The sequence below is a fragment of the Narcine bancroftii genome, chromosome 11 (assembly GCF_036971445.1).
Source record: "Narcine bancroftii isolate sNarBan1 chromosome 11, sNarBan1.hap1, whole genome shotgun sequence".
NCBI classification, from domain to species: domain Eukaryota; kingdom Metazoa; phylum Chordata; class Chondrichthyes; order Torpediniformes; family Narcinidae; genus Narcine; species Narcine bancroftii.
The window spans coordinates 85,348,743-85,376,509 of NC_091479.1; the positions used below are offsets into that span (position 1 = coordinate 85,348,743).

General features: G+C 40.2%; 1 long non-coding RNA gene across 1 annotated transcript in view; it reads left to right on the forward strand.

Moving 5' to 3' along the window:
- Positions 1-13,919, forward strand: part of LOC138745589 (uncharacterized) — a 43,760-nt gene extending 29,841 nt beyond the window's left edge. Inside the window, exon 3 of the long non-coding RNA XR_011346352.1 lies at positions 13,783-13,919. This is a non-coding gene — a long non-coding RNA (uncharacterized lncRNA). The remainder of the gene's footprint in view (positions 1-13,782) is intronic.
- The last annotated feature ends 13,848 nt before the right edge of the window (positions 13,920-27,767 follow it).

The following is a 27,767-nucleotide window of genomic DNA, read 5'->3' on the forward strand; positions in this document are numbered from 1 at the left end:
TTCAGTAGGTGAAGGGATTTAAGGCAATTGTCATGGTTCATAGAGGGAAGATGGGATGGGGTGCAATATTTCAGAAATTTGGGCATGATTGTGCAACGTTGTAGAGTAAATGTACTGCTAAATTTTTGTTATTATATAAATCTTATATCTAATATACAATATAGGGTTAGCGTAGCATTAGCGCTCTGCTAGGGCAGCCCCAGTGGGTTTGAATCCTGTGCTGCTTGTATGGAGTTTGCATGTTCACCCTGTTACTGTGGGTTTCCTATGGGTGCTCCGGTTTCCTCCCACTCTCTAAAATGTATGGGGTTTGTCAGTTAATTGGGTGACAAGAACTCATGGTCCGGAAGGGCCTGTTACAATGCAGTAACTCTAAATTATATATTTTTTGAATTAAAAAAAATCTGTCACTAACTTTGGTAGTCAGGAAGATTAGAAATTAAATAGAATGCATAGGTTGAATCACAACATAGTGGCAGAGCTTCCACTGACCTTTAACTCCACCATTTATGTCCAGGGTCATTACTGCTGGAGGGGTTTGCAATCATTTTTCTGCTTCTTTTGAATAGAATGGCACATATTGCCATGAGATATCTGGGTTCACTGGAAGATACAAAGCAAATCATTTGAGTATATTTTTTTCTACAGATAAAGGAGAAGGGGAGAGGAGAAATAACAATGCTGATTCATGAAGAAATTCCTTTGTTTTTCTTTTTAAAATATTTGTATTGATTTTAATAAAATAAAAACAATGGTACAATGGTGTGGACAGTAACACAAACTAAATAAGATATTCCGTTTAACACTAACATACATAAATTGAAAATCATATCCATAATTTATATTCTAAATACTATTTTCTAAATATTCTAATTTTTAAATATTTTTAAAAATTTTCTAAATATTCTAAATACTTTTTTTTAGAAAAAACCTCAAATAATGCAAAAAAAAAGTAATCTCAAACTCCTTACCTAACTGCATTGACAGATGCTATATAAAATTGGAATTAAAAGAAAAATGAAGGTTAAAATATTAATATAAAAAACTTGAGAAAAATACAAGTTAGAAATTCCTTTGTAAATGATTTACTATAAAGTTAAATATTAAATTTAAATTTAGCAAAAATTCATAAAGGATAGTGGCACAGCTAAATGCCTGTCAGTGCCAGTGTTCCAGGTTCAGGCTGCTTGGGTGGAGTTTGCATGTTCTCCCCTGTGTATGTGGGGTTCTTCTTTTGCTTGAATATCCCAAAGACATGGAAGATGTTTGGTTAATGAACCATTGTAAATTGAAAATTGCAGAGTCCAAGCGAAAGATAATCTGTAAAGAATAGTTCAAGGAGTTGCTTTGTGAGCTAATATGGGCTTAATGTTGTAAGGAAATAAGAAAAAATTATTGTCTCATAATTACTCAGAATGATGTATTCCCTTTGGGGATTGCAGATTCCAGATATGCAAATTTTCTGGTTGCCTGAGATACACTCTTATAATGCCCAACTAATACACCTGCATTAAGAATAAACTCTTTAAAAGACAAAAGACATTGCAAAATATAAAGTAATTTGAAAAAAAATAACAGTATTGTAGTTCTTAGTGATGTAAAGTACACTTTAATCAGGTAATTCCCATATCTTACAAAATTTTAATTTAAATTTTAATCCCGGTTGCTGGCGCTATTAACAGCATTGCTCTAACCTTGCCACCATCATAAATAAACCCCCCCTCCCCCAAGTTTACACATAAAGCCTTATTAATATAATTAAAATTAATAAAGATAAAGACTCTTACTACGCAGGATAGGGAGACCCCTTGGGCTGGCTGAATATTTGCTACCATCTTCACAAAGGACTTGTGTGTTGCTTCAGAAAACCATATAACCATTTACAGTACAAAAACAGGTCAGTTTGGCCCTACTAGTCCGTGTCGAACATCCTAACCCACCTAATCCCAATGACCCACATTTGGTCTATAACCCTCCACACCTCTCCCGTCCATATACCTACCCAACCTCTCCTTGAATATTAATGTCGATCTCGCTTCTACCACCACTGCTGGAAGTTTATTCCATATCCCTACCACCCTCTGCATGAAGAAATTCCCCCTTATGTTTCCCTTAAACTTTTCCTCTTTTACTCTCAATCCATGTCCTCTTGTTTGAATCTCCCACACTCTCAGAGGAAAAAGCCTACCACATTGACTCTACCTGTCCTCCTTATAATTTTGAATACCTCTATCAAATCACCCCTCAATCTTCTATGCTCCAGGGAATAAAGTCCCAGCCTGCTCAACCTTTCCCTCTAACTGAAACCCTGAAACCTTGGTAACACTCTCGCAAACCTCCTGACATAGACATGGACCAGACAAGTGTTATACTAATACAGGGCTTTTATTAACAGACTCTCAGCCACCACCATACTGGCCAGTGGGAAAGCATCTCCATCTGTTATACCAGTCGGGTGGAGCATCTCTCCAGCCAGAACCAATAGCAAGCAACTTCATACATGAGAAGCAGTCAGTATAATAGACCCCTCCATTACATCACCACATTCTCCCCCCACAAAAATCAACAAATTTTAATAAATATTAATCTGATCAAAGTGAAGGCTGGAAAAACAAGCAGGTTAAAAATTTCAGAGATGAAGGGTGACAGCAGGACAAAACAAAACCAGAATTAATTGGAACACAGACCAGAAAACAGGCTACAGAGATAACAGTAAGTAGCCTTGGTAATTGTGTCTACGACTAGAAATGGTCATAACAGTCTCTGGGGAGGTTTAGAAATACGAGCAGATCTGCGAAAAGGGACGTAGGCATGGAGCTTTATCTCCTAACTAAGGACTTTTCACACCAGCTGAAGATGGGAGTGGAGAGCAGGAGGAGACATTCTCATGTGAAGAGTATTGTTCCTTGGGCAATGGATCAAGTAACTGATTTTCTCATGGTGGGGAGGGCGTGAGGGTGTCAGAATGGTGGAAGGGCTAGCAGACTGCAGACCAGGTGAAACCAGGTCTCCAAAGGAAACAGTGTCCTCTCTCCCATCAGGAAAAGCAACATGAGCGTACTGTGGGTTAGCATGAAGCAGTTGAACACGCTCTACAAACTGGTCTGATTTGCTGAGTCTAACATGTTTTCTTAATAATACTTCTCTGGGCTCAGATAGCCAAGTCAGCAAGGTTGATCCAATCTTCGATTTTCTAGGGAAAGTAAAAACACGTTGGTGACGACTTTCATTGGTAGCTGTACAAAGCAGTGTATGAATAGAGTGTAATGCCCCTGGCAGCACGTCTTGCCAGTGGCTGGTGGGGAAACCTTTAACTTCAGTGCAAGAGTGATAGCTTTCCAGATTGTACTATTACCACGCTCCACCTGACCATTACCCTGTGGGTTAAAGCTTGTAGTATGACTAGTAGCGATTCCCCTATCAAGAAGGTATTGCTTAAGTTCTGTACTCATGAAAGCTGATCCTCTGTCACTATGAATGAAATTAGGATAACCGAAAATACTGAAAATCATGTCAAGACATTTAGTAACAGTACTAGCAGAAACATCAGCACATGGAAAAGAAAATGGAAAACGAGAAAATTCATCAATGATGTTAAGGAAGGAGACATTCTTATTGTTTGAGAGGAGAGGTCCTTTGAAATCCATACTGAAGTGTTCGAAGGGTCTAGATGCTTTAATCAGCATAGAAGTGGAAGGTTTGTAATAGCATGGTTTACACTCCGTGCAGACTGAACACTCACTAGTCAATTTTTTGATGTCTTTTATTGAGTACAGCAAATTGAGGGACTTAACATAATGATAAAATCGAGTGACCCCTGTGTATAGTGAGTTGAAAGAACCAAAGACGTTGATCCAAACCAAGGCTTTTATTAACTAAAAGACTGGAGCATATCACAAATAGGTCGACCAGTCCAGAATGACCTGGTCTGTCTAGGAGCAATCCTTTAAGACCTGCCAATAAGTGTGGCTACACTCTCAGCCAATCACAGTCATCCTACACTACCATCTGTACATATACACGTTGGTGATAGAATCCGTATTATCACACCCTGGGTGACATAATTCATCATGAAGGCCTTTCAAATGGTCCAGGTGCAGACTTGCACAGGTCATGCGAGAAAGAATGTCCGGGAGGGGGTCATTGAACTTTCCCGGGTGATAGAGTATATCGTGATCATAAGCAGAAAGGTCAATTCACCAACGCATGATCTTAACATTTTTAATCTTGTTCTTCAATTTTGTGCTGAACTTGTAGGCAACAGACTTTTGATTAGTCAGTAATGTGAATTTCTTTCCAGCTAAAAAGTGCCTTCAATCGCGAATGGATTCCACAATGGCTCGCGCTTCCTTTTCAATAGAGGATTGCCTGACCTTCGGCCCATGTAATGTCCGAGAGAAAAAGGCCACAGGTCTACCTGCTTGATATAGTGTTGCTGCTAAAGCCCAAATCGGACGCATCAGATTCCACTTGGAATGGTAAATCCTCATCACTGACGTTGTCGCCTTGGCTATACCCTGTTTGATGTGTTCAAAAGCATGGAGGGCTTTTTCAGACAGGGAAAACTAGTTGTTTTAAACAGTGGCTGTGCCTTCTCTGCGTAATTCGGCACCCAATGAGCATTATAGGAGAAAAAACCCAGGCAGCGCTTGAGGGACTTTTATGTTGCAGGTGGGGAAAGCTCCATGAGTGGTCTCATTCTCTCTGGGTCAGGGCTGATTTCACCTCTACTCACAATGTAGCCCAGTATATCCAGGTGTTTAGTGCGGTCTACACACTTGTCGTTGTTAAGGGTCAAGTTCAGATCCTTGGCCACCTGGAGGAACTTTTCTAACTTACATTTAAGTCCTTTAAGTCCTTGCTACATAATAATAACATTATCCAGATAAAGGTAAGTAACTTGCAAGTTGTGAGCATCTACTAGCTTATCCATTTCTCTTTGGAAAATCGAAACACCCTTGGTAACTCCAAAAGGGACCCATTTAAATTGAAATACTCTGCCGTCTCCCTCAAAAGCAATAAACTGCCTTTCATCCTTGTGAATAGGTGGGCTGATTTCAAATCAATTGCAAGTTGTGAGCATCTACTAGCTTATCCATTTCTCTTTGGAAAACCGAAACACCCTTGGTAACTCCAAAAGGGACCCATTTAAATTGAAATACTCTGCCGTCTCCCTCAAAAGCAATAAACTGCCTTTCATCCTTGTGAATTGGTGGGCTGATTTCAAATCAATTGTGGAGTATATTTTGTATTGTACAATCTGGTTTACCATGTCTGAGATACGTGGCAGGGGATAGTTTGGCTGTAGTCCACAACCATTCTACATTTCTCGCCATTTTTGATGACTACAACTTGTGCATGCCAAGGACTTGTACTGGGTTCAATGATTTTTTTCTCTCAATAAATAACTAACTTTATTCTTAATAAAGAATTTGTCCTCTTTGCTATAGCACCTACTCTTTACAGCTATAGGCTTACAATCAGGGGTTAGATTGGTAAAAAGAGGCGGAGGTTTAATCTTAAGGGTTGACAACCCACAAACAGCCTCTTGTGGCACCGTTATCAATGGTAGTGGGCTGTTAAATGCCAGAACAATACTTTTCATTTGGCACTGTAAATCTAGCCCTAATATCATTGGATCCCACAGACTGGGTAGTACGTGTAATTTGAAATCTTTGTATTAGTTTCCCTGTACTTTCAGAATTATTCTGCAGCTATTTGTAATGCCTCGTTTTAGTCCAGAACAAGCCATAGAAATTTTGCGCTTAGGTGGATACAGGTTAAGGTTGAGGGAGCTTGCGGTTGTAGGGTGGGTATAGCTGTCAATACTGCCCGAATCAAACAAACAATCAACAGGTTCGCAGTTTACCTTCACCTTCATTGTGGAATGTTTCAGCCCGAACAGGGTCTCCCCGTGGCGGTGATCTGTCAGAGCTCACCTCGTCACTGGCAGTTCCACTCACGATTTTGGAAGAAGAGGCGTTAGATGAATCGTTGGCTCCCTAAGTCAACACAGCAGACTCATGGCGGTGCCCCTGCTTATTAGCAGCACTTGTGCGCCTCTTCCTCCCTCTCTTCAACTAACAGCATGAGCTAAATGAGGACTCTTGTGCCCAGCAGGCTCTGGCCCAGTGCCCTTGTTTTCCGCAGTTGGCACAATTGGCTCATCGTATAGGGCAATGTGAGCGTATTTGCAGCGCCAATCTGCAGAAGTAACAACTTCTATAGTGGCCTCTGTGCTGCAGTTTAGTGGCACTCAGCAGTGGATCATCACTGTGGGTGGTCTTCGGCGGTGCCCCTTCAGCACCTCTTTCCTTCTCAAGGGATGGACCCCAACTTCAATCCGCTTATGAATGCATCCAACATTAAGGATTCTTGGTGGACTTCGGCTGTGACAGCAACGCAGGCACAGGCTCTGGATAGCCCTTTTAGTGTGAGTGTGAAAGCATCTTCACTCTCTCTGGCTTGTTGTCTTTGGGTGTGAAGTTGATGTCTTGGAAACAAAGTATTTTGTGGCATATCATAATAGGTTCTGAGAGACTCAGTGCATTCTGGTACATGGCTATGTCCCTAACCACGGAGCAAGGTACTTCTCCGAGGAGAGCCACAAGCTAGACCATCTTCACAGCGTCTTGCACAACATTGTTCACTCGCACGGATGCTTCAAACCACTGGAGCCAGTGGTGAAAAATTTCTCCAGCTTGGGTGGCATTTTGATCTATTTCAAGTCTTCCAAGTTTCAGGGAAGTATCCATGATTGAGAGTCTGTTAATAAAATTGATAAGCCATAGACATGGACCAGACAAAAGTTATACTAATACAGGGCTTTTATTGACAGACTCTTAGCCACTACTCTACTGGCCAATGGGAAAGCATCTCCATCTGTTATACCAGTCGGGTGGAGCATCTCCACAGCCAGAGCCAATAGCAAGCAACTCCATACATGAGAAGCAGTCAGTATAATACACCCCCCATTACATCATCACACCTCCTCTGCACACTCTCTATAGTGTTTCTTTTCAATCTATTTACTTATTTATTTATTTCCTCGATGTTTTTGCCAGTTGGTTGGGTTGCTGGTTGCTTGAACTCTGGATACAGGGAATTTTTACAGTATTTCTTACACCAGCCCTTACTATCACAAAAAGAATTCCATCAAAGTACTAAGATTTTTGTTCATACCACAGTAATATCTTCCTCTCACCACTCGCCAATCAGTAATAAATGTGTCAACAATCACCATTTTCCTGTACTTAAGAATTTTTTTTTTTACTGCAATTTCCAATGAAAGATAAAGACCTTGGCCTCCTGTTATCTCTGTAATTAAATTATGCTTTCTCGGATTGCATTTGAAAGATGATAAAATGCATTTTCTGATCAGGATGTTTGCAGCTTATAAATAAAATAAATAACTTCTTTCAATTTTTGAGGGCAATTAATCCATTCCTGTGATTTCTGTAAATATTTTCTGAGTTGTTCTACATTGTAGTTATTTTACCAGCCACCTATCTTCAAAGGTGCTTGTTCCCTTGCAATATATTGATTAGGAAAATTGTTGAACCTTTGATTAATTTTGATTCCAAAAAATTATCACTTTAACTCATCACATTGATTTTCATTAATTCTAACTTTGGCTATCAATATACCACCTTAAACTGCATGTAAGAGAGAAATAACAATGGAACGAGGTGGTATGGGGAAGATATAATAGATTCAACAAACTGAAAATTCAAACATCAAAATGAAGATTCTCAATCGAAATATTAATAGGTACAATTTGTATCACTGCAAATGAGATATTAAATCAATTGCTATTCATTTTGTTGGAATTTAACAGTTTCACAAACTTTTTAATAGAAGTGCAACTTGAGGGAAAGAAACTCCCTCAAATTTCTTAAAGTACAGGAAAATGGTGATTGTTGTCACATTTATTACTGTACTGAGGTACACTAGTACGAAACTGTAAGTCTCTGCGAAAGGGAAAACTACAGGGGTTACATCCCAAGGATCCCTGCACCATCAGTGGGCGGCAGGGTGGATTTGCTTTCCCTTTAGGTCATTTGCATTGACCTGTCAGAGGTGGTACAAGGTCAGAAATAAACTGAACTGGTTTTCTGATTTGCACCCAATCATACAGCATGGGCTATTCACAATCGATCACTCATGCAAAGATTGAAAGTGCAAGCACGCAAAGAAACCAACATATCTTCTTAAAGTGAAGTTGCTATTTTTTAAAAAAATCAAAATTTTCAGGGCAATGGTGCTGGATTGCCAACCAACATGACAAATGTTTCAGAAAGAAGTGCAGGCATTTTCCCATTGCCCAAATTAATCTGGTTACTTTAATTTACATCAATCGGCATTTGTTTTAAGTAGCTCCAAAGTGATCTTGGTTTTTATGCAGATATTGGTCCACTATGTGTGAAATGCAAAACTTTTGAAGCTTCATTGACTCACATATTTTGGGAATGCCCAAATTTAGAGGCTTTGGAAAGACATCACTATTTTCCATGTTCTTTAAAAATCAAAATAGAGCCTTGTCTTTTAATTGCTCTCTTTGGTTATTCTCACATGAAGCTCTGCCTGCGACTCAGGAAAAGGTCTCAGTTCTTACTGTGCTGATGGCCACACGAGTAATTTTACAGAAATGGAAGGATGATTCTTCACCTACCCATGCACCTAATGTCATGTCTTATTTAAGCTTGGAGAAAATTTGATACAATATTAAAGATAGAACATTTCAGTTTGTTAAGATGTGGAGCCCATTCTTGGAAGACTATTATGACTGGAAGAATGAAGAACTCGGAAGAGTCTGAGAGTTCGCCGTCTGACGCCTGGAGGTACCTACCTGATTCAAAACTTCCTTTTTGTACAACAGCGGTAACCTTGATTAGAGGGAGGGGGTTGATTAGTTTTAGTTTTATAGGTTTTCTTTTTTTAAAACTTTTCTTGCCCAAACAATTTGGTAAATGAGTTTAATGATTACATTAAGAATATATTAATTGTTTTGTTTTTCAAATAACGTGGTTATATTATTGTGATAGTACAGATCTATCACCAATGTACATAGTGTATATAGTTACAGTATCTAGACTGTGCTTACAGCGATTGGCTGAGAGCTAAGCCACGCCTATTGTCTGGGCCTTAAAGGGTTGTGTCCCTAGCCAGGTCGGATCATTCCGGACTGGTCGGCCACCTGTGAAGAGCTCCGGTCTTTTGCTAATAAAAGCCTTGGTTTGGATCAACAAGTCTTTGATTCTTTCGATGAGCTCTACAATTATTCTTTCTGATTTTCTTTACATTTTGTATATGAGATGACTGGTTATATATCTCATTGAATTTTGAAGGCAAGTTTATATATTAGACTCAATTTAAAAATATTTTTAAAAGAAAAAGTCGCTCAAATTTGTGACGTTTTATCAAAATGCTTGCTTTGATCCATTATAATTCAACAGTGTGATTGATGAGTGGAGAAGAGTACACAAGAGGTGATGGTCGTGCAGCTTCCAAACATCACAATATCCTCTGTGCAGTATTCCAGTCATTGCTGTTAAACCCCAGTTGTGCTGTAAATTTGCCTGTGCAAAATCAGGGAGCTGAACACTACAATTTTCTCCCATTATGCTGCTGCCACAGAGATCAGACCATTATTTATGCCAGTTTATGAGAGATGATGTATCTTGAACATTTCTATTCACTTTTTAAATTGCTCTGCTTCCTCAGACCCTACATTATTAGGCATAAAAAGATCAGCCTGTCATTTACTTTCATGATCTTGGTCTCACTCGCATTAATATTCTGTATTAAGCCTCTTGTAATAGTGACTCCGTTTTTACCTCTTATTATAGGGGAGGACCTTCTCTTAACTGGGATTATCTCCAGTGGCTGTGTTGGTGGACTGATAAATATCGGTCAGTGCCAAAGGATACTTTTCTTCCTTTTTTGCAGATGGTCCTAACTGGCCACTTGCCATTTTCATAAACTAACATGTCCTTTTAGAAGCTTAGTTGAAGCATGCCTGGTTTCATCAGGGCTTCATAATGAGAGGAAGAATAATGGAAGTGAAAATCCCACAGTTTCGGTGACAGGAAGTTGGATCCATCGTACAGATATAAGTTGAAAATCTAATCTTGTTATCTGTATGGTGTGGAAAGGGTTCACTTTTGGATACAGGAGGCAAATGAGTCTGGCCACAGTGCGGTGCAACATGTACAGTCCCAGAGCAAACACAGTTGATCGGCTCCAACGCCAACACACAGATTAGGCTAAACAAGTTCAAATACAAACAGCTTCACACCACCTCCCCCCCCCCCACCCCCCAACACATGTTGAGGTTACTGGTTTGTACTCTCCCTTGAAATCCCGACTGGGGAGAGGGGTAAGCGACAAAGGGTTGTGTATGAACCCTTATCCATCTTGGAAGTAACGACCTGTAGGCAGGGGGTTCTTACTCCTGATGAGATGCCCTAACTGGCTACCTGCAGGGAAGAAACACAGCTTCTAACCCCAAGTAAACGGAAGACTGTGCCTACAATACTGGTATCTACTGGGTTGCCGGTGATACCCTGGTCATCTTAAGGGTTGCTAGCCCCTTTCCTGCGTTCCCCTCCAGATGGCGTCCAACGTGGCGACAATGACCTGGAATGAGTGCAGGACTTGACCATATGGCAAAGAGAGTGAACAATGTTGTTTTTAGGTTTAAATATCCCGCTCTACTGGGCAGAGGATGTGATGTACAGGGCCACCCAATGACAGTGCATGTTCCAGCTGGTGGGCGAGAACAATTAGCAGGGTGGAGAAGCTGGCCGGTGCCTAAGGGTTGATGGACAGTTCTGTGTGGTTTCTGATATCAGAGGTATGGTTACCTTGCCAATGTAACATTATCTTAAAAGGAGATTTCAGATCGTCAACTATGTTTGCAAAACAGGGACTTGCTGCAATGAACTGCAGAATGTGGCTGAAATATCAATTTTGCATGTTTAAACAATGTGTTGTATTTGTATCAACCAGTGCCAATGTTGGATCATTTATAGAATCCATGACACTGAGTTGTAAGGTGGTGGGTTAAAGTTCCACCCCAGAGAATTGAACACAACTTGTAGACTGATGTTATTTGGATTAAATATCCTTTCATGTTATTTTAAATAGATTTTATGATCCCTTGTTCTTTGGCTTATCATTTCTCCTCAATCAATATTACTTTAAGGTATTAGATGAGTTTTTGTTAAATTTAGACATACACCACAGTAATAGGTCCTTTTGGCCCACAGGCCCTTGCCACCCAATTACAGCCAATTAACCTACACCCCTGGTACATTTTTGCATGGTGGGAGGACCCAAAGGCAGTCCACGCAGACATGGGGGGGAACGTACAAGCTCCTCACAGACAGTGCTGGATTCGAATCCCGGTCGCTGGTGCTGTAACATCATTGCGCTAACTGTTACACTAACTGTGTCATGTGGCACATTGTCATTTTTTTTGGATTTGGCTACATACCAATTGGATGCCTACATTACAACAATAGCTACAGTTTAAAAGGTAATTAATTTGCTATAATGTGAGTGGAATGTCCTGAAAACTTGTAAATTAAACTTCTTTTGATGTTACCTTAAATATAATTGCTTCATATTACAGAGATTCTGCAAAAAAAAAGGTCATTTTTAGAATCCCCAGAGCAACTTCAAAGGATGTGCTCAGAACAGGAACAAAAGAAGCAATCAATGCAGGCCTTCCATTCCTGTTACTGCATCACTCAAGATATCGTGAACTTAAGATATCAAATGTCATTGATGTACAGGATGATGCTATGATAAATGAGACAGCCATGAATACAAGTCTAACAAGAAACTATAAGAAATAAATCCTAGATCAGTGGTTCTCAATCTTTTTCTTTCCACTCACATAGCACTTTAAGTATTCCCTTTGTTGTCAGTACTCTGTGATTAGTAAGGGATTGCTTAAGGTGGTATGTGAGTCGAATAGGAGGTTGAGAATCACTGCTCTAGACCCAATTGTTCCTGAAATATTTTGCTTGAGAAAAATTGTCATTGGCCCATTTCCTTTGGAGTTATGAAACTGTGCACATAACGAGTCAGTTAGGTACGATAAAAACAGTGGTTTTCAAACTTTTTCTTTCCACCCACATATCACCTTAAGTAATCCCTTACAGAGCACCTATGGCATAGGGAACACTTGAAGTAGTATGTGAGTGGAAAGAAAAAGGTTGAGAACCACTGGCCTATACCAATGTACATTGAACTTTAAAAGTACAGGTACTCCCCGACTTGTGACCTATGTAAGTTATGTCCATCCGCATATACAAACAAATTTAAAAATTAAAAAAAAAAATTATGTGGTCTATGTTGTATTTGACAAACTATAACAGGGATACAGGGCAAGTAAGAGCCAAAATGTGTGCAGTTACGTTGTTAGTCGGCTGGGCAGGGCACCTTGATTCCTGTAGCCATCTTGATTCCTGTAGCCATCTTGATTCCTGTAGCTATCTTGATTCCTGTGCACATGTGTGAGTCTTCAGATGACGTATGTGTGTTGGGTTTGCATATTGGAGTTCAGAGTTAAGGGCCGTTTAAGTCTCGTGCATGCACCAACTGAACTCCAACATGTGCGCCAACTGGAGACTTATGCATGTGCACAGGAATCAAGAGGGCTACACCCAGCCCATGGATCCCGGGACACCAACTAAAAGGTAAGCATGGACCAGAATGTGGAAAGATTCACCAAGGTTGATCGACAAATTCAGAAAGCTTTAAGTTGTTATTGTCAAATCTACGATGAAAAAAGATTTGATTAAAAGTTTGCTTTAAGACTTCAGTACTCCACGTGCGCGGGCAAAATTCCAACTTACGCCCATTTTGAGATACAACCGACCCTTCGGTCACAATTATGGTCGTAAGTCTGGGACTACCTGTATGTAGCTGCAAAAAATATATCTGGCCTCTGAAAATCGGGGATCTGAAGGTGGGAGGGCAGTTAAAATTCTGTAATTGTCATTTGCAACTATAGTTTGGTATGTCTCCTCTTTACCTCAAGAAATTTGAAACCTACTTACTAGATGATTGCAGCATGCTCAAGCCAATCTGCTCAAGATTGGAAGAATCTAAAAGGTAATAACATAAGAAACAAACTCCTCTCCCCTCCATGGACTTAATCTAAATCTCCCACTACCCCAACATACATATCACACTCTTTTTCTTCCTCCTCCCATCAGGAAGAAGGCTTGAGAATGTGGAACCATGCACCTACAGACTTCATTTCTTTCCTTTAGCTGCCAAACTCCTGGATTTCAATGGATTAAGAAAACTGTCCAGGATAGCAGGGTTGAGCATGGTTTTGGCTAGATTTTGTTTTTAGTCAAAGCTCACTAATTACACCCAGGAGTCCATTTCCTGTTGACAACAATTTGCTGAATAATTTCCATGACACAGTTCTTTCTACACTTTGGATTCTTTCAATATGATGAGCTTAGGGAGCAAAGCATATTAGGTCCACGTGCTTCACAGTCTAGGAGAGAGAGAGAAAGATCATCTCCACCTAGAGCAGTAGTCATGTATTGTGATGGGATTCACACTTCCACAGGAGAAAACAGATCACAAGAGGTTTACACACAGAGACCCAGAAACCATTTCATAGAAGACCAGGGCCTTGGAAGGCAAGATTATCATGCCAGATAGTGGCAAAAATTTGCTCTGTGGTGTTTGCTTATTTTAATTGGATATGATAATTGCCGCTGACCCTCAATTATTTTTTTTCATTCATTCCAGGGCATTACTGGAGTCATAACTGTTGAGTCTGCAGTACGTGGCATGTAAACACATTTGGCAGATGCATTACTGGCCAGGGCTGGAAGTTATGTAATTTCCCAATGAATGAGGACTTGTGATCTCTTCTTTGGCTGAATTCCCACTAGCACAGGATCAAAATAATTGTGTGCCTGTAAGAATCTGTGATTCAGGTGATTACTAAACTGCAAGGGATATTTTTCCATCAATATGTAACTGATACACTATGTTTTAAAAAAAGTTCTGATCAGTATGTGCAATGTTACCTGGATTTTTGATTGCTCAGCTTTTCAGCTCTCTTCACTTAGGAAGACCAAATGTTCAAGCCAGGTCATTGGACACCAATATTCACTTAAGATTAAACCATGAAACTTATAGGAGCACCATGAATAATGCATCTGTTGATACATTTTTACCTCTAAAGAGAATCATTTGGCATATCAAGCAAAAAGACTTGAAACCAACATTAGGCATGACTTGGTCCTTATTAGCACTCAAGTTATTTTGGCCTGCAGGTATGCAATTAATTTCCAATTAAATTCATGTTTCAGTTACTGTTTTAACTCAATGGTTCTCAACCTTTTCCTTTCCACTCACATGCCACCTTAAGTAATCCTTTACTAACCACGGAGCACCTATGGTACCATAGGTGCTCCGTGGTTAGTAAGGGATAACTTAAAGTGGTATGTGAATAGAAAGAAAAAGGTTGAATAGACCTGAATAGACTAGTCACTCAACTAACTGGTATTGTTCTCTGCGGAGCAAAGAAGATTGAGAATTGACTTGCGAGATGTGTTCAGAATCATGAACAGTTCAGTATTGGTGGAAGGGTCATGGAGCAAACAACACAGATTCAAAGTAATCCGCAAAAGTGCCAAAGTGCCATTTGGATAATTTTTCAAGAAGCAAGTCGTCATAATCTTGAATTAAATTCTTGAAAAGAATTTTAAATTCTTGAAAAGAGAGTGTGGGGTGGAAGAGAATTAACTCAGCCATCATTTTCAAAAGGGAATTAGATAAATTTTATGAGGGAGGGTAAAGATATGGAAAGAAAAATGTTCAAGATGGAACTGATCAGATTTTTCTTGAAGAGAGATGATAGTTTGAGGTCTCAAACTGAAGTCTGCACCTTCCAAGAATTTCTGTGATTTTATGATTCTCATCCAAGAGAGAAAGAAACATATTTGAGTGTAGAGGTTCAGGTCTGTAAGGCCCTCACTGACAGTGATCACAGGAGAAACACAATAAATGGAAAACTGAACAGAGCTTATTGGAAATCGTGGCAGTGTGTTTGCTGAAATTTGAGAGAATTGACGTGATTGAGTAATTTGGGAACTTAGAACATGGAATATTACAGCACAGTACAGACCCTCTGCACCCTCTCCATAGCTTCCACATCCTTCCTGTGATGAGGTGACCAAAACTGAAGATGGAATAAAGTAGGCTGGGGTTCTGGGGTTGGGAGTTGGAACTGGAGGAGAATGATAAATCTGTAAGTATGCACACAATTTCTGCCCTTTTTCAGTAATGAAGCATTTTATTGCATGGAGGCATGAAATCCTGCTACTCATTTCCTCAGCGGTTTAACACCAGATTTATTGAAAACTTTCGCTTCCTTTCTTCTTTTTTCTAGTGTTGACGCCAACCAGAGCAATTCCGAAACGGTGTCCTTCAATCTGAATCACTCGTTGCTTTCTATTAATTCATCATTTGGAAAAAAAAACCTCTCGGGCTTTTTCAAATTCCATTTCTACTGGGTCCCTTCGATGGAGTCGGGACTGCATCACAGGGCTGCATGTCGCATCATGCAGATGTTGAGTCTAGGGGTCAAGGTATACACTGCAATGATAGATTTCAACCTGTAGACTGACCTTCTGTTTTTTCCTCCTCCAACACTCCATATTTATTACACCCTGTTTTGTTGATTGCTGCCTTCAGATTTTGATCGGGTGCTAGATATCAAAATACAAATAATTTTTAATAGAGCAATCCTAAACAAAGTCCAAATCACAATAAAATGCCATATCTTTCCTTTTCTGTAATTTCTAAGATGAAATATCAAATGTACTCATGAGAATGATCCTGAAATACTCCAGCTCTATTAAAATATCAGGTCCAGCTTTATTGGCTCAGCAATTTCTTTCACAATTATGTGCAGACAGATGATGACTGTATCATTAAACATAACTGGGAATTTAGTGCCAATTTTATCAATTTAAGTTAATAAACAGTAATCTTTGATCTTCCTCTTCAGTTTGGTTTCAATGACCTTCTGAACCATACAAAATTGATTTTAATTAAGTTACTGGCCGACAAGTGGGTTTGAGTTGGATTCACAGTTTGCTGATGTAGCTCTGCATGTCTAACATGTCACCATGCTCTAAAATTAGCTGTGCTCATGTTTACCCTCTCTGCATTACACAAATTTGTATCAGCTGTCCGCAGATCCATTTCTTGAAGCTCACAATCCGGAAGGGTCAGGCAAGTTTATGATACGAAATGTCCCAGTCGATAACCACTCCCGTCAATTATCATTCCTACTTGCTGGAAGTGACCAAAATATCCAAGTCAGCTCAATAAGTTTTCTGCATGCTTTTTTTTGCTGCCTTGACTCTACCTGTCCTATGTCTGGAAATTGCTGTAGAATTAACTGAACCTAGTTTCTTTTATTGGGAAGTACTTCATCGTTAGCTTTCAATTGGGTGAATCTTTCTGAACAGATTCCAGTTAGAGAGCCAAACCTGGCTTACAGGCCCTGGTATACCTCTTTCTGTGAAACTACATGATCATTGGATGTTTGATGTCTGCATGAGTTGTTGGCTGAAGAGCCTTTTTCAGTGCTGTATAACCCTCTGTGACATTTCAATGCTGAAAGGCCTAGTCTCCATACAAAATCCAGTTGGTTGTGTGATTTGTGTCTGCAAATACAGAAAAGTAAACCTCTATCCTCTTTTTTTTGTGTGCCTTGACTAAGGCTGTCATAAACCAAGGCCCTAGTTTTGGAACAAAAAAAATCAACTCATCTTACAGCCATTTCCTTCAATAGAAGCATTCCTTGCCATTTGGGGGACACTGTGCATGTTCCTTCAGGAGTTTTGGGCTGCCTTTAAGAGAGACTAAATTCTTGAGTAATACAGGAATATGGAGTTACTGCTTAGAAGTAATTATGACCTGATTGAATGCCATGCAAATAAGACAAAATGGCCTAGTCTTGTTTGTGTTCCTGTGCTGGTCCTTCCCTAATCCAAGCCCCAAATGAGCAGACTAGCGATGAATGGCTCAGAAACCTTTCTGATCGGTTAACAACACCACTCTAAGCAGGTTTAAGCACAGTCTGCTTTGAGAGCGAGAGCTGTTTCAGAGAATTGGCCACCTATCATCGCGGCGTGCATGAGCTCAATGACTGGCTACATTAGCAAGTGCATTGAGGATGGTCAGTGAGATAAAATGCTTCATAGCCAGGACGAACCAAACACCATGGTTGGATGCAGAGGTCCGGGCACTTCTCATGATGCTGCTTTCAGGACAGGAGTCAAGATGGCATTAAGGTCGCCCAGGGCTGAACTCACCCATGCAATCCAGAAGGCAAAATTTGGGTACACACAGAAGATCCAGAGGCACTGTGCAACACTGAAAATGTGAGGCGTGTGTGGCAACAGATCAAAATTATAACAGACCACAAGACAACCTGCGTGTCCAAGGCAATGCTACCTAACTTCTGGACACACTGAACATCTTCTAAGTACAGCTCAACGAGAAGAACAGGATGATGCTGAGGAAAGCTTCGATTCCTCCTGATGAACGGGCCTGCTGCATAACTGCAGCTGAGGAGAAGAGAACCCTATCCAAAATGAACTCTCACACGGCAGCGGGACCTGACAGCATACCCAGTCGGCAGACCAACTGACGTGGTCCTTAAGGACATTTCAACACGTCATTGCAGCAGCTCATTGTCCCCATGGGTATGAAGACAGCCACCATCATCCTGGCACCAAAGAGGGTGACAGTAACAAACAGTAGCACTAACCCCCACCATTATGATATATTTTGAGCATCTGGTGATGGAATGCATCAAAGCGTACCTCTCGGATTCGCTGGACCCATTTCAATTCACCTACAGACAGAACTGTTCCACTAATGATGCAGTAGCCTTGTTCCTCCACTCCATCCTGACCCACATCTGGAGAATGACGCCTAATATGCCAGGTAGGTGTTCATCAAGTTTAGCTCGGTATTTAATATCATCATACACCAGAGGGTGGTAGAGAAACTGTTCCTGTTGAGAGTTAAAACCCCTGTCTGCAACTAGATTCTGGACTTCCTAATGGAAAGACCACAGATTGTCTGGGTCAGCAGGCTAACTTCAAGCCCTGTCATGCTGAGTACTGGTGCACCTCAGGGCTGTGTGGTCAACCCACTCCTGTTCACTCTACTGACCCATGACTGGAACGCCAGATCCAGCTCCAACAGAGTCATCAAGTTTGCAGCCTCGTCAGCAACAACAATGAGTCTCACTACAGAGGAGAGGTACAAAATATCATGAACTGGTGTGAGAATAATAACCCGAGTCTCCACATGAACAAGACAAAGGAGATGATCATGGACATCAGGAAGACCAGGGTTGGCCACCCACCGCTACACATTAATAGCTTGGTAGTGGAGAGAGTAGAGCACTAAGTTCCTTCGAATCCACTTAAGTGACCTTTCATGGACACACAACATCTCATCACTTGTCAGGAAGATGCAACAGTGAATGCTCTTCATGAGAAGATAGAGGCAGCCAAGGTTACTGGCCACCATCCAGTCAACTTTCTACAAGAGCTCTATCAAAAGCATCCTGTCTGGCTCCATCACAGTGTGGTATAACTGCCATAGAGCTTTGGATCGGAGGTAAATCCACAAGACTATAAGAGCAGCAGAGAGGATCACTGGGGTCTCCCTCTCCCAACCCCTCCCCCCTCTTCAACATGATCTACCAGGATTATTGTTTGAAAAGGGTTTGCAAAATTATTGTGGACCTCTACCACCCCATATGCAGCATCTTCCAGCTACTCCCACTGGGGAAGAGATACAGGAGTATCAGAGCCAGAACCATCAGGCTGAGGAACAGCTTCTTCCCACAGGCAGTGAGACTGCTGAACAATTGATGAACTGCTCATACAAACCCTCCAAGACTCTATTTATCAATATTTATTTATTTTTACATTGTAGCAGTATTAATTAAACCTGGCAGAGCAGAAGTCGGGATTAATAGGCTTTAATCAGTATAAACTTACAGACATCTCTTACATGCTGTTGGCTCGATTCCAAGGCAGTGCTGAGGGAGGGGGTTGGGTGGTATTTCCTTTATTAGGAATCCTGAAGGGGAGGAGAAGTATCAGGTGTGGGCCAACTGGTACAATGTATGTATTACAGAGTTCAACCACATACATGCGATCTCCATACTGCATATGTGTCATTTGTCTATATGTGTGTTATGTCTGGATATATGTTTGCATGTTTTTGCACCGAGGTCCGGTGAACTCTGTTCTGTTGAGCTGTACTCCAGATGATTGGATGATAATAACTTGAGTTTGAACCTAACTTGGGTTTCTGCCCCCTAAATAGTTGACCATTATAAATGCTACCCAAGTATTACTTTTGTGGAAAGTCAATTGACCTTGTTTACAACATTTCAGTTCTTTGGCCCATATGTTAGTAGACTGAAGGTCTCGTGAGCCTTTGTTAAATGAACAATACTGAAAGATTCATTTTTAAAGTCTCTTAAATAACTTTGCAGTCATTAAGTGGAGCACTGAACGCAACTCAAAAATAGCTCAGTGTAAAAAAACGTACACAGTTGAAATATCTCTCCTATGAGACATGTTACTAGAAATGAGAGGAATCAATCACGTAAATCCATTTACTTCAGGACTAACATAAAATGGAGCTCTCTGTCTGCCTATCTATAATACTTTGAAAACACAGTGTATGGCTTTAGCCAGCAAATCAAACTGAAATCTTGTTTTCTTTTGCATGTCATTCTTTTGTTTCTGTTTGCTAGAATTAAGGTTTATTAACGTACCTTATAAAATGACAAATTAAATTTGGTGTCTAGATTTTTTTTTTGCCATTCGAGACAACTCTTTTGAAGATTCAGCCCAAGATATTGTAGCAACAAAATTAAACATGATAGTAAGAATTTTTAAATCATTATTGTGTTTGAAATATGGTCTAGAACCTGAAAACCTGCAGATCCTTGCTTATAAAGGTCATTTTGGCTCTTTATAAGCAATGAATTAAAATACTTAATTGTGTTGTTTTTAAGTTGCCAAATGCCTTACATACCATCTGCCAGAAGCTCTCTCATGGATTGAAGTATCCTGGGGATTTAGGTCGTGAGAGGGAACAGACTCTAGTACAAGTCACAAGTGAGAGGCAATTGGATGTGACAGCAGAAGTCTGATTTTCCAGCATCTGGCTTTCACAATGGGGTGTTTGGGGGTGGGGTGGGGTCATTGGTGGAAGTACTGGCAGATTTTCCTCACATCAAAAACAAATCAAAAATGTGTGTGGTGTAATGATGCAGAGATACTTCTCTTGGTTTCTGGTTTCATCAGTGTTTTGCATCTGGGATTCCAGCACACTCTCTTGTTCAACATGTCAGAAAAGAACAAGGTGAGAAACGATTCCTTTCTGCTGTAAAGTTTGGAGACGTAGCCATGACACTCAATCCTTACCATAATTTTGATTGGCAAGTGCAAAATAACTTTAAGATTTTATTTCATCATGGAAATCTGAAATATATAAGAAATGCGTTTGTGAAGAGGAGAATAGAGTGAACATTCAATTAGTATTGTTGACCTAAAAGCACAGTGCTGGAGAAACTCAGCCAGTCAAACAGTGTACTTTATAAAGCAATGTTTTGGGGTTGAGGCCTTCATCAAGGTATAAGTATTGTTGACCTGTCACATTAACTGTTTCCTTCAGCATGGAAGTTCCCTGATCTGCTGAGTACTTCCTGCACTTCTTGCTTTTTCTCTAAAACATTGTGCTAAGTGGGGAATTCCAGGACGAGAGCCCAAAATGGATCACTAGCTGTGGCTTATTTGGGAGTAACCGCATCTCTGGGACAGATGGATGAATATTGTATGACCCACTCACTCCAAAGACTTTAGGAGAAGAAAACACTGACGCTCATTTGCAGTACTAAAGAGCTGTCATTTTATTGAAACATTTAGCTTGAAACTGGATCCTGGCATGCTCCTTCAATTCAACATGAATCACTAAGGGACAAAGTGGTTGTTGTGAGTTTTTATGCTTTGTTTAACACTGCAGCAGAAATTTGACCGGGTATCTCTACTGCATTTCATTTTTATATTAGTCTGCTATACTTTAATAACAATTTTACATCTAGACCTAGCCAAGAATGATTTTATCTGATGGCCTGTCGTCTTTCCCAGAACAATTATCTATTAAAGCTGTAGTCGGTGGTCCACCAGAATAGGATAAGACACACTACAGACCTTTGCGTATTCAAACTTCATGCTTCAGGTTGTACCTCTACCTGAAAGGAACCAATCACACTGAATTTTTCCAAACCTCTTCTGACCATGCCCATTGCTTCCTGACACTGTGAATTTCTAATAACCACCTTGTAGAGCGCGTCGAAAGAACTAAAGACTTGTTGATCCAAACCAAGGCTTTTATTAACTAAAAGACTGGAACATATCACATGTAGGTCGACCAGTCCAGAATGACCTGGTCTGGCTAGGAGCAATCCTTTAAGACCTGCCAGTAGGCATGGCTATGCTCTCAGCCAATCACAGTCATCCTACACTACAATCTGTACATATACACATTGGTGATAGAATCTGTACTATCACACACCTCCATCACCACTGACTCTTAATCACCCTCCCTAGGTCCATTCCATATTCCTGATCCTCACCACATCTCTGTTCCCTAATCATTACTTTGTGTCTGGCTCATTCCCACAGTTGACTTCCGTCATCCCCAACTTCATTAGCTCTCCTGCTCTGATGCCTGATAAACTGTTGCATTTGTTGCATTGCTGATCACTTCCCTTGGCCCAACTCTTGAAATATTTTTTACTCATTGACCTTACTACCCCTATCTTTCCGATCCAAACCATGTCACCTGATCCTCCAACTTCCAACCCAACACTCCTTCCACCATGATCATTGCCCTGATTCCCAATCTCCTCATCAGCCCCTTCCCTCTGAGCAACAATCAACAATCTTAAACCCTGAATGACCCAATCACATCACCCTGTTCCCAGGCTCTGTCCAATTGTGCTCAGTTCTGGTCACCTCATTACTGGAAGGATGTAGAAGCTATGGAGAGAGTACAGACGAGATTTACCAGGATGATGCCTACAATGGAGAAGGAGTGTTAGGAGCCAAGATTAACAGAGCTAGGGCTTTTCTCTTTGGAGCAAAAGGGGAATGAGAGATCACAATAGAGGTCTACAAGATTATGAGTGGCATAGATAGGGTGAACAGCAAGTACCTTTTCCCTAGGGTGAGAGTAGCAAACACCAGAGTGAGGGGAATAAAACTTAGGAGAGACATCAGGAGTAAGTACTTTTACACAGAGAGTAGAAGGTTCCCAGAATGCATTGCCAGGCGTGATGGTAGAGGCTGGTACAGTAGGAACGTTGAAAAGACTTACACAGGCACATGGATACAAGAAAAATAAAGGGTTTTGGGTGTAAAGAAGGGAAGGTTTAGTTTGTTGAGTAGGTTTCTATCAGTCAGCTGAAGGGTCTGTACTGTGCTGCAATGTTCTTTGTTAAAATCCCACCCACCAAGATGCTGATTCATCTACTGAATTAACTTTGATTGATTATTTTGCTGCACTATTCATAATCACCATAAAATCTATCCACATGCAAGATTGTCCTGGCCTCTGCTCCATGCCCCCACTCCCCCATCCCTCCCACTCCCTGCACTTTCTTTGCCACATACCCCGATGGGCCTTGGAACACTGACACGACCAGCCTTCTCTACAACAGCATTATGCACTACTCATCATTGAGAATAGGATCACATGATGGATCACACTTGGAGCCACACGCAGAATGCTGGAGTAACTTGCATGGAGCATCCATGGAAGACAACAAATAATCAACGTTTTGGGCTGAAACCCTTCATCAGGAATGTGGGAGGGTTTCAGCTGCCTGACCTGCTGAGTTCTTCCAGCATTGCTCCAGTTGTCCACCATCTACAGTATCTCTTGTTCACCTCACATGATTTGTCTACATTGGAAATGACCATGAGCCCTTTGCAATTCAGTGAAACACCAATCTTTAAAGTTAATTAATGAACTAAAATACTTCACATTTAAATAATTGTGGACATTTACAAAAAAACTTTACATTTCATTTCCAAATCATAGACATGGCTTCTGAATAAAATAATGCTATTTTTAAAGAATTAAAAGGGATGTAACAATATTTAACACCACACGTCTATTTTTTGTGTTTCTGTCCTCTTCATGTAACCCTCTCAGTGAAATCTATTCCTCTCTTTATTTGTTAGTGCATCTTGTTTGGTGCTTTTTGTGGAAACTTTCTAACCATTTAACATCACTGAACTATTTATTTCATTTTCCTACAGGATTTAATATACATTTACATCTTAAAAGTAAACAGTAAAAATGATAAAGAATATCTGTATCAATTAGATGATATAGAGTTGCATCAAATAATTTATAAAAGAGTCAGATGTAGTACATGCAGCAATAGGCTGATAGAAATCAACAGAAAACTTGGGAGTACCCAACATCTATAAACACCCTTTAAGAAGCATGTGTGATTTAAGTATTTTGCTTGTCACCAGTGCCTGAATTATGCTTTACTTAAATGGAATATACTTGGCACTTGATATACAATCACAGATGGAAGCTGCATCATATCAGGCAAGTGAGAAGGTCACAGCAACTCCTGCTGATACTAAATGTCTTGTGACTTTGTATCATGTCTCTGAATGCTCAGCTTTACAAAGCAGAAATCCAAACAAAATAGATGTCAAATCTTGTGCCATCTTGACTCACGGAGCATGAACCAATCCTTTGAAGGGTATATTATTCCAAAATATGGGCATTTTGTTCAATGAGGGAAAAAAAAGCTTCACTGCCAAGAAGGAGTTTGAATCTGAGTAAAGCATTCCCCAGAAGATAAGAGAAAATTGCAGTTGTATTTGTTTCAAAAATAACTCCATGTTAATTTAACTATCAGAAGAATGGAAGGTTTCCATGGATGATGCACCCATCTAATCTACTTTCAATATATCAAATGGGTACTGACATCCTTGTTAATCTTTAGATATGGGCAACATTTTTAGTTAATTGAAACATTCTGTAAAGTTTGGAGGCAGAAAACTTATTGATCTTTTGAAGTTATAAATTCAATGAATTTACCACTCCCAGATATTTTGGATCCATATTTCCCACTGGAGGAAAACATCCATAAATTCCTAATGTTTGCACATCTGAGTAATAATGAGGTGCTCTGAGGCAATTCAGCACTTGGGCGTTCATTTATACATTTGAAATAGTAATTTTTAGGGTTTCTTCCCACATATAACAATAATGAGTTTATTGTCATGCACATTATACAATATACATTTGCACCAAAGTTCTTACTTGCTGCAGTCGAACAATACCTTGTTGAAAAAAGTTAAAAAGGGATGTTAAATTCAAATGATAAATCAAATAATTTTTTATGGTTGCCATATTGCAAGAAAAAGGTGGTGTTTACAATAGTTAAAACAGTCTTGTTGAGGTGTCGGAGCAGTTCACGATTAATATAACTGATACACTCTATCAATAACTCCAAAGTCAGTGAGTGAGAAATGATAGGCTTTAATACACTTTAGATTGTAGCTGGCCTAATTCCATGTGCTTGAATGAAGGACAGGGGGAGGGAGGTCGATCTTTATGGCTGTGTCACAGGGGGAGGAGTTACTAGGGAGCGAGTCATCAGTGGGCAGGCTAGCTACCCATACACAGTCATACATACATATCACCACAGTATCAAATGGAGGTTCAAGAGCCTGAGAACTGTTGGATAGAAACTGTTCTTGAACCTAGATGTGATGGACTTCAGGCTTCTGTACTTTCTGCCTGAAGGCAGCAGTGAAAAAAGGTTGATGGGGTTGGCTGTCTTTTTGAACCAGCGCTTCACATCAATATCTTCAATGGATGGGATGGACCTTGCTATGTTTTCTACCTTCTGCATTCCTGGACACTTAAATTACCATACTAGCCTGTCATTCAACAGTACACCTATAGAAGCTTTATAGAGTATTCAACAACATCCCAAATCTCCTCAAACCTCCAAGAAGTCTTCATAGTTGCCTTGATATGATGGTTCCAGGAAAAGACTTTTTGAAATATGGACTCTCAGGAACTTGAAGGTACTAATCTACTCCACCTCTGTCCCATCAATGTGGACAGGTGCTTGGTGCTCCAGCCTCTCCTTCATAAAATCAAACAACAAGCTCCGTGGTCTTGGTGACATATTTGTTCTGGCACTGCCCAACCAGATTCTCAATCTCCATCCTGTATTGAGATTCATTTTTTCCAAATATTTGATCATCAACAGTGATGTCATCAGTGAATCTATCGATTGAATTGGAGCCAAATTTGGCTCCTCAGTCATGAGTGTAGCAGGGATTAGGCATGCAGCTTTGGGATGCCCTTGGTGATGGGCAGTGAGGAACAGATGATGTTGCATTGATTGGGATCTGCTTACGAGAAGGTTGTGGATCCAGTTGGAGAGGAACAAAGAGATCAGTAAACTCAGCTCAAACCAAGTGGTAAAAACAGTTCCAAGTTGTCAGCTTAAGTATTCCCTATGCCATTTGTGCTCTGTGATTAGTAAGGGATTGCTTAAGGAGGTATGTGAGTTGGAACGGAAGGTTGAGAATCACTGCTCTAGACCCAATTGTTATTGAAATATTTTGCTTGAGAAAAATTGTCATTGGCCCATTTCCTTTGGAGTTATGAAACCGTGCACATAATGAATCGATTAGGTATGATTAAAACAGTAGTTTTCAAACTTTCTCTTTCCACCCACATACCACCTTAAGCAATCCCTTACTAATCACAGAGCACTTATGGCATAGGGAATACTTAAAGTGGTATGTGAGTGGAAAGAAAAGGTTGAGAACCACTGCATTAGACAAAAATTCAAAGCTACCTACTTTTGTCAATTAACTAGACATTCTCTTTCATGAGTGAGGACTTCTTAGATGTTGCCCAGCAGGCATTCTGGGACTAACTCGGGTCATGGGTACTGTAATTTTCTTAGTGTATTGTGTACCGTAATTTTTTTAGTGCTGCCTGCTCTCTCCTGCGGCCTACTGTCCTGCTCTGTCCCAGCGCTCCACTGCCTGTTCTCTGTTGATGTGGGCTGCTAAGCCTAACACTAACCTTAAGCCTAACTCCATCCCTAATGTTTTCGTGTTCAGTTCAAACTCACCACTCCACAATGCATATCCATTGGAATTTAGCAGAATGAGAGGAGATTCCATTGAGATATATAAAATTCCAACTAAACTCGACAGATTAGATGGAGGAAGACAGTTTCCAATGTTGGAGAAGTCCGCACAAGAACTAGGAGCAGGAGAAGGCCATTTACACCTTCGAGTCTGCTCCACCATTCAATTCAATCATGGTTGATGATACGTCTTGAGTACCCTGTTCCTGCTTTCTCTCCATTCCCCTTCATCCCTTTAAGCAATGAGTCACAATCAACTTCCTTTGAATATACTTAATGAGCTGGGCTCCACAACGATCTCTGATTGGGAGTTCCACAGGTTCACAACTTTCTGAGTGAAGCGGTTTCTCCTCATCTCAGTCCTGTACCTTGTGCGGATTTCTCCAACATTGGAAACTGTCTTCCTGCATCTAATCTGTCGAGTTCAGTTGGAATTTTATATATCTCAATGGAATCTCCTCTCATTCTGCTAAATTCTACTGGATATGCATTGTGGAGTGGTGAGTTTGAACTGAACACGAAAACATTAAGACAATTAATGGTCACAAAGTGCCACCACAGATAGTCATTGAGTGAAAGGAATCAATTTCTTTGCAAAAGCATGAGAGGAAAGCAAAGCAAGGACTCTTGTTCTATTGTGACAGGTTTCAGAAAAGGGTTAGGAAAATCTGAGAAACACATCTCTTTACCCGATGGTTTCAGTGGCAGGGAACCCCTTAACAGGAAAGAATGTGATTTTAAAAGTTTATCTTGGCTTCAAATAAAAAGATAAATCTATTCATTTTTCACAGAAGTTTTCATGAATCTGAATTTATATCAATTTTACCTCAGGGAAATTCACTGACAAATTAATTGATCTGTCAGCATTCTCTTCTGATTAGGGTCTGTTATCTGTGCTTGATATACATTTGCACATATCGACTCTTCATTTAAGAGCCATCTTTTAAATAGCCTTAATGCAAATCAACACTTCAGAATTCAGCTCTGGACTTATGCCACAGCACTTGTCCAAATATGGCATCATTCACTGCCTGATCTGAAATCAATTTTGTAATTAAATGGCTGCAATCTTTGTTTTCTTGTAGCAGTACTTAATTATCAGCTAGAAAAGTTACTTAGTCAACTGGGTTCATAGTAAGTCCAATTTGAATGCAAATTATTTTCTTGATAAACAACTCGACTTTGTCAAGGGGTTAAACTGTAGCACTGCCAAGTGGGGTGGATTTTCTTTAAGGAGCTGTACTTTGGAGAAATATGTCTCAGGACCTGCAGTGTTGGATGTATCCAAAGTTGGCTGAACTGAAGTGTTGACATAAACCTAGCTTTGTTTTAGTTGGCTCAACTTGTATTTTTGTCTGTGGTAAAATTAAATGCAGAGGTTAAATCAAGTAAAGCAGGCTCCTGCTTAGCTGGAGAGGGGAGGAGTTGTATTAATAGTTTGGATTTGGTCTGGATTAGATAG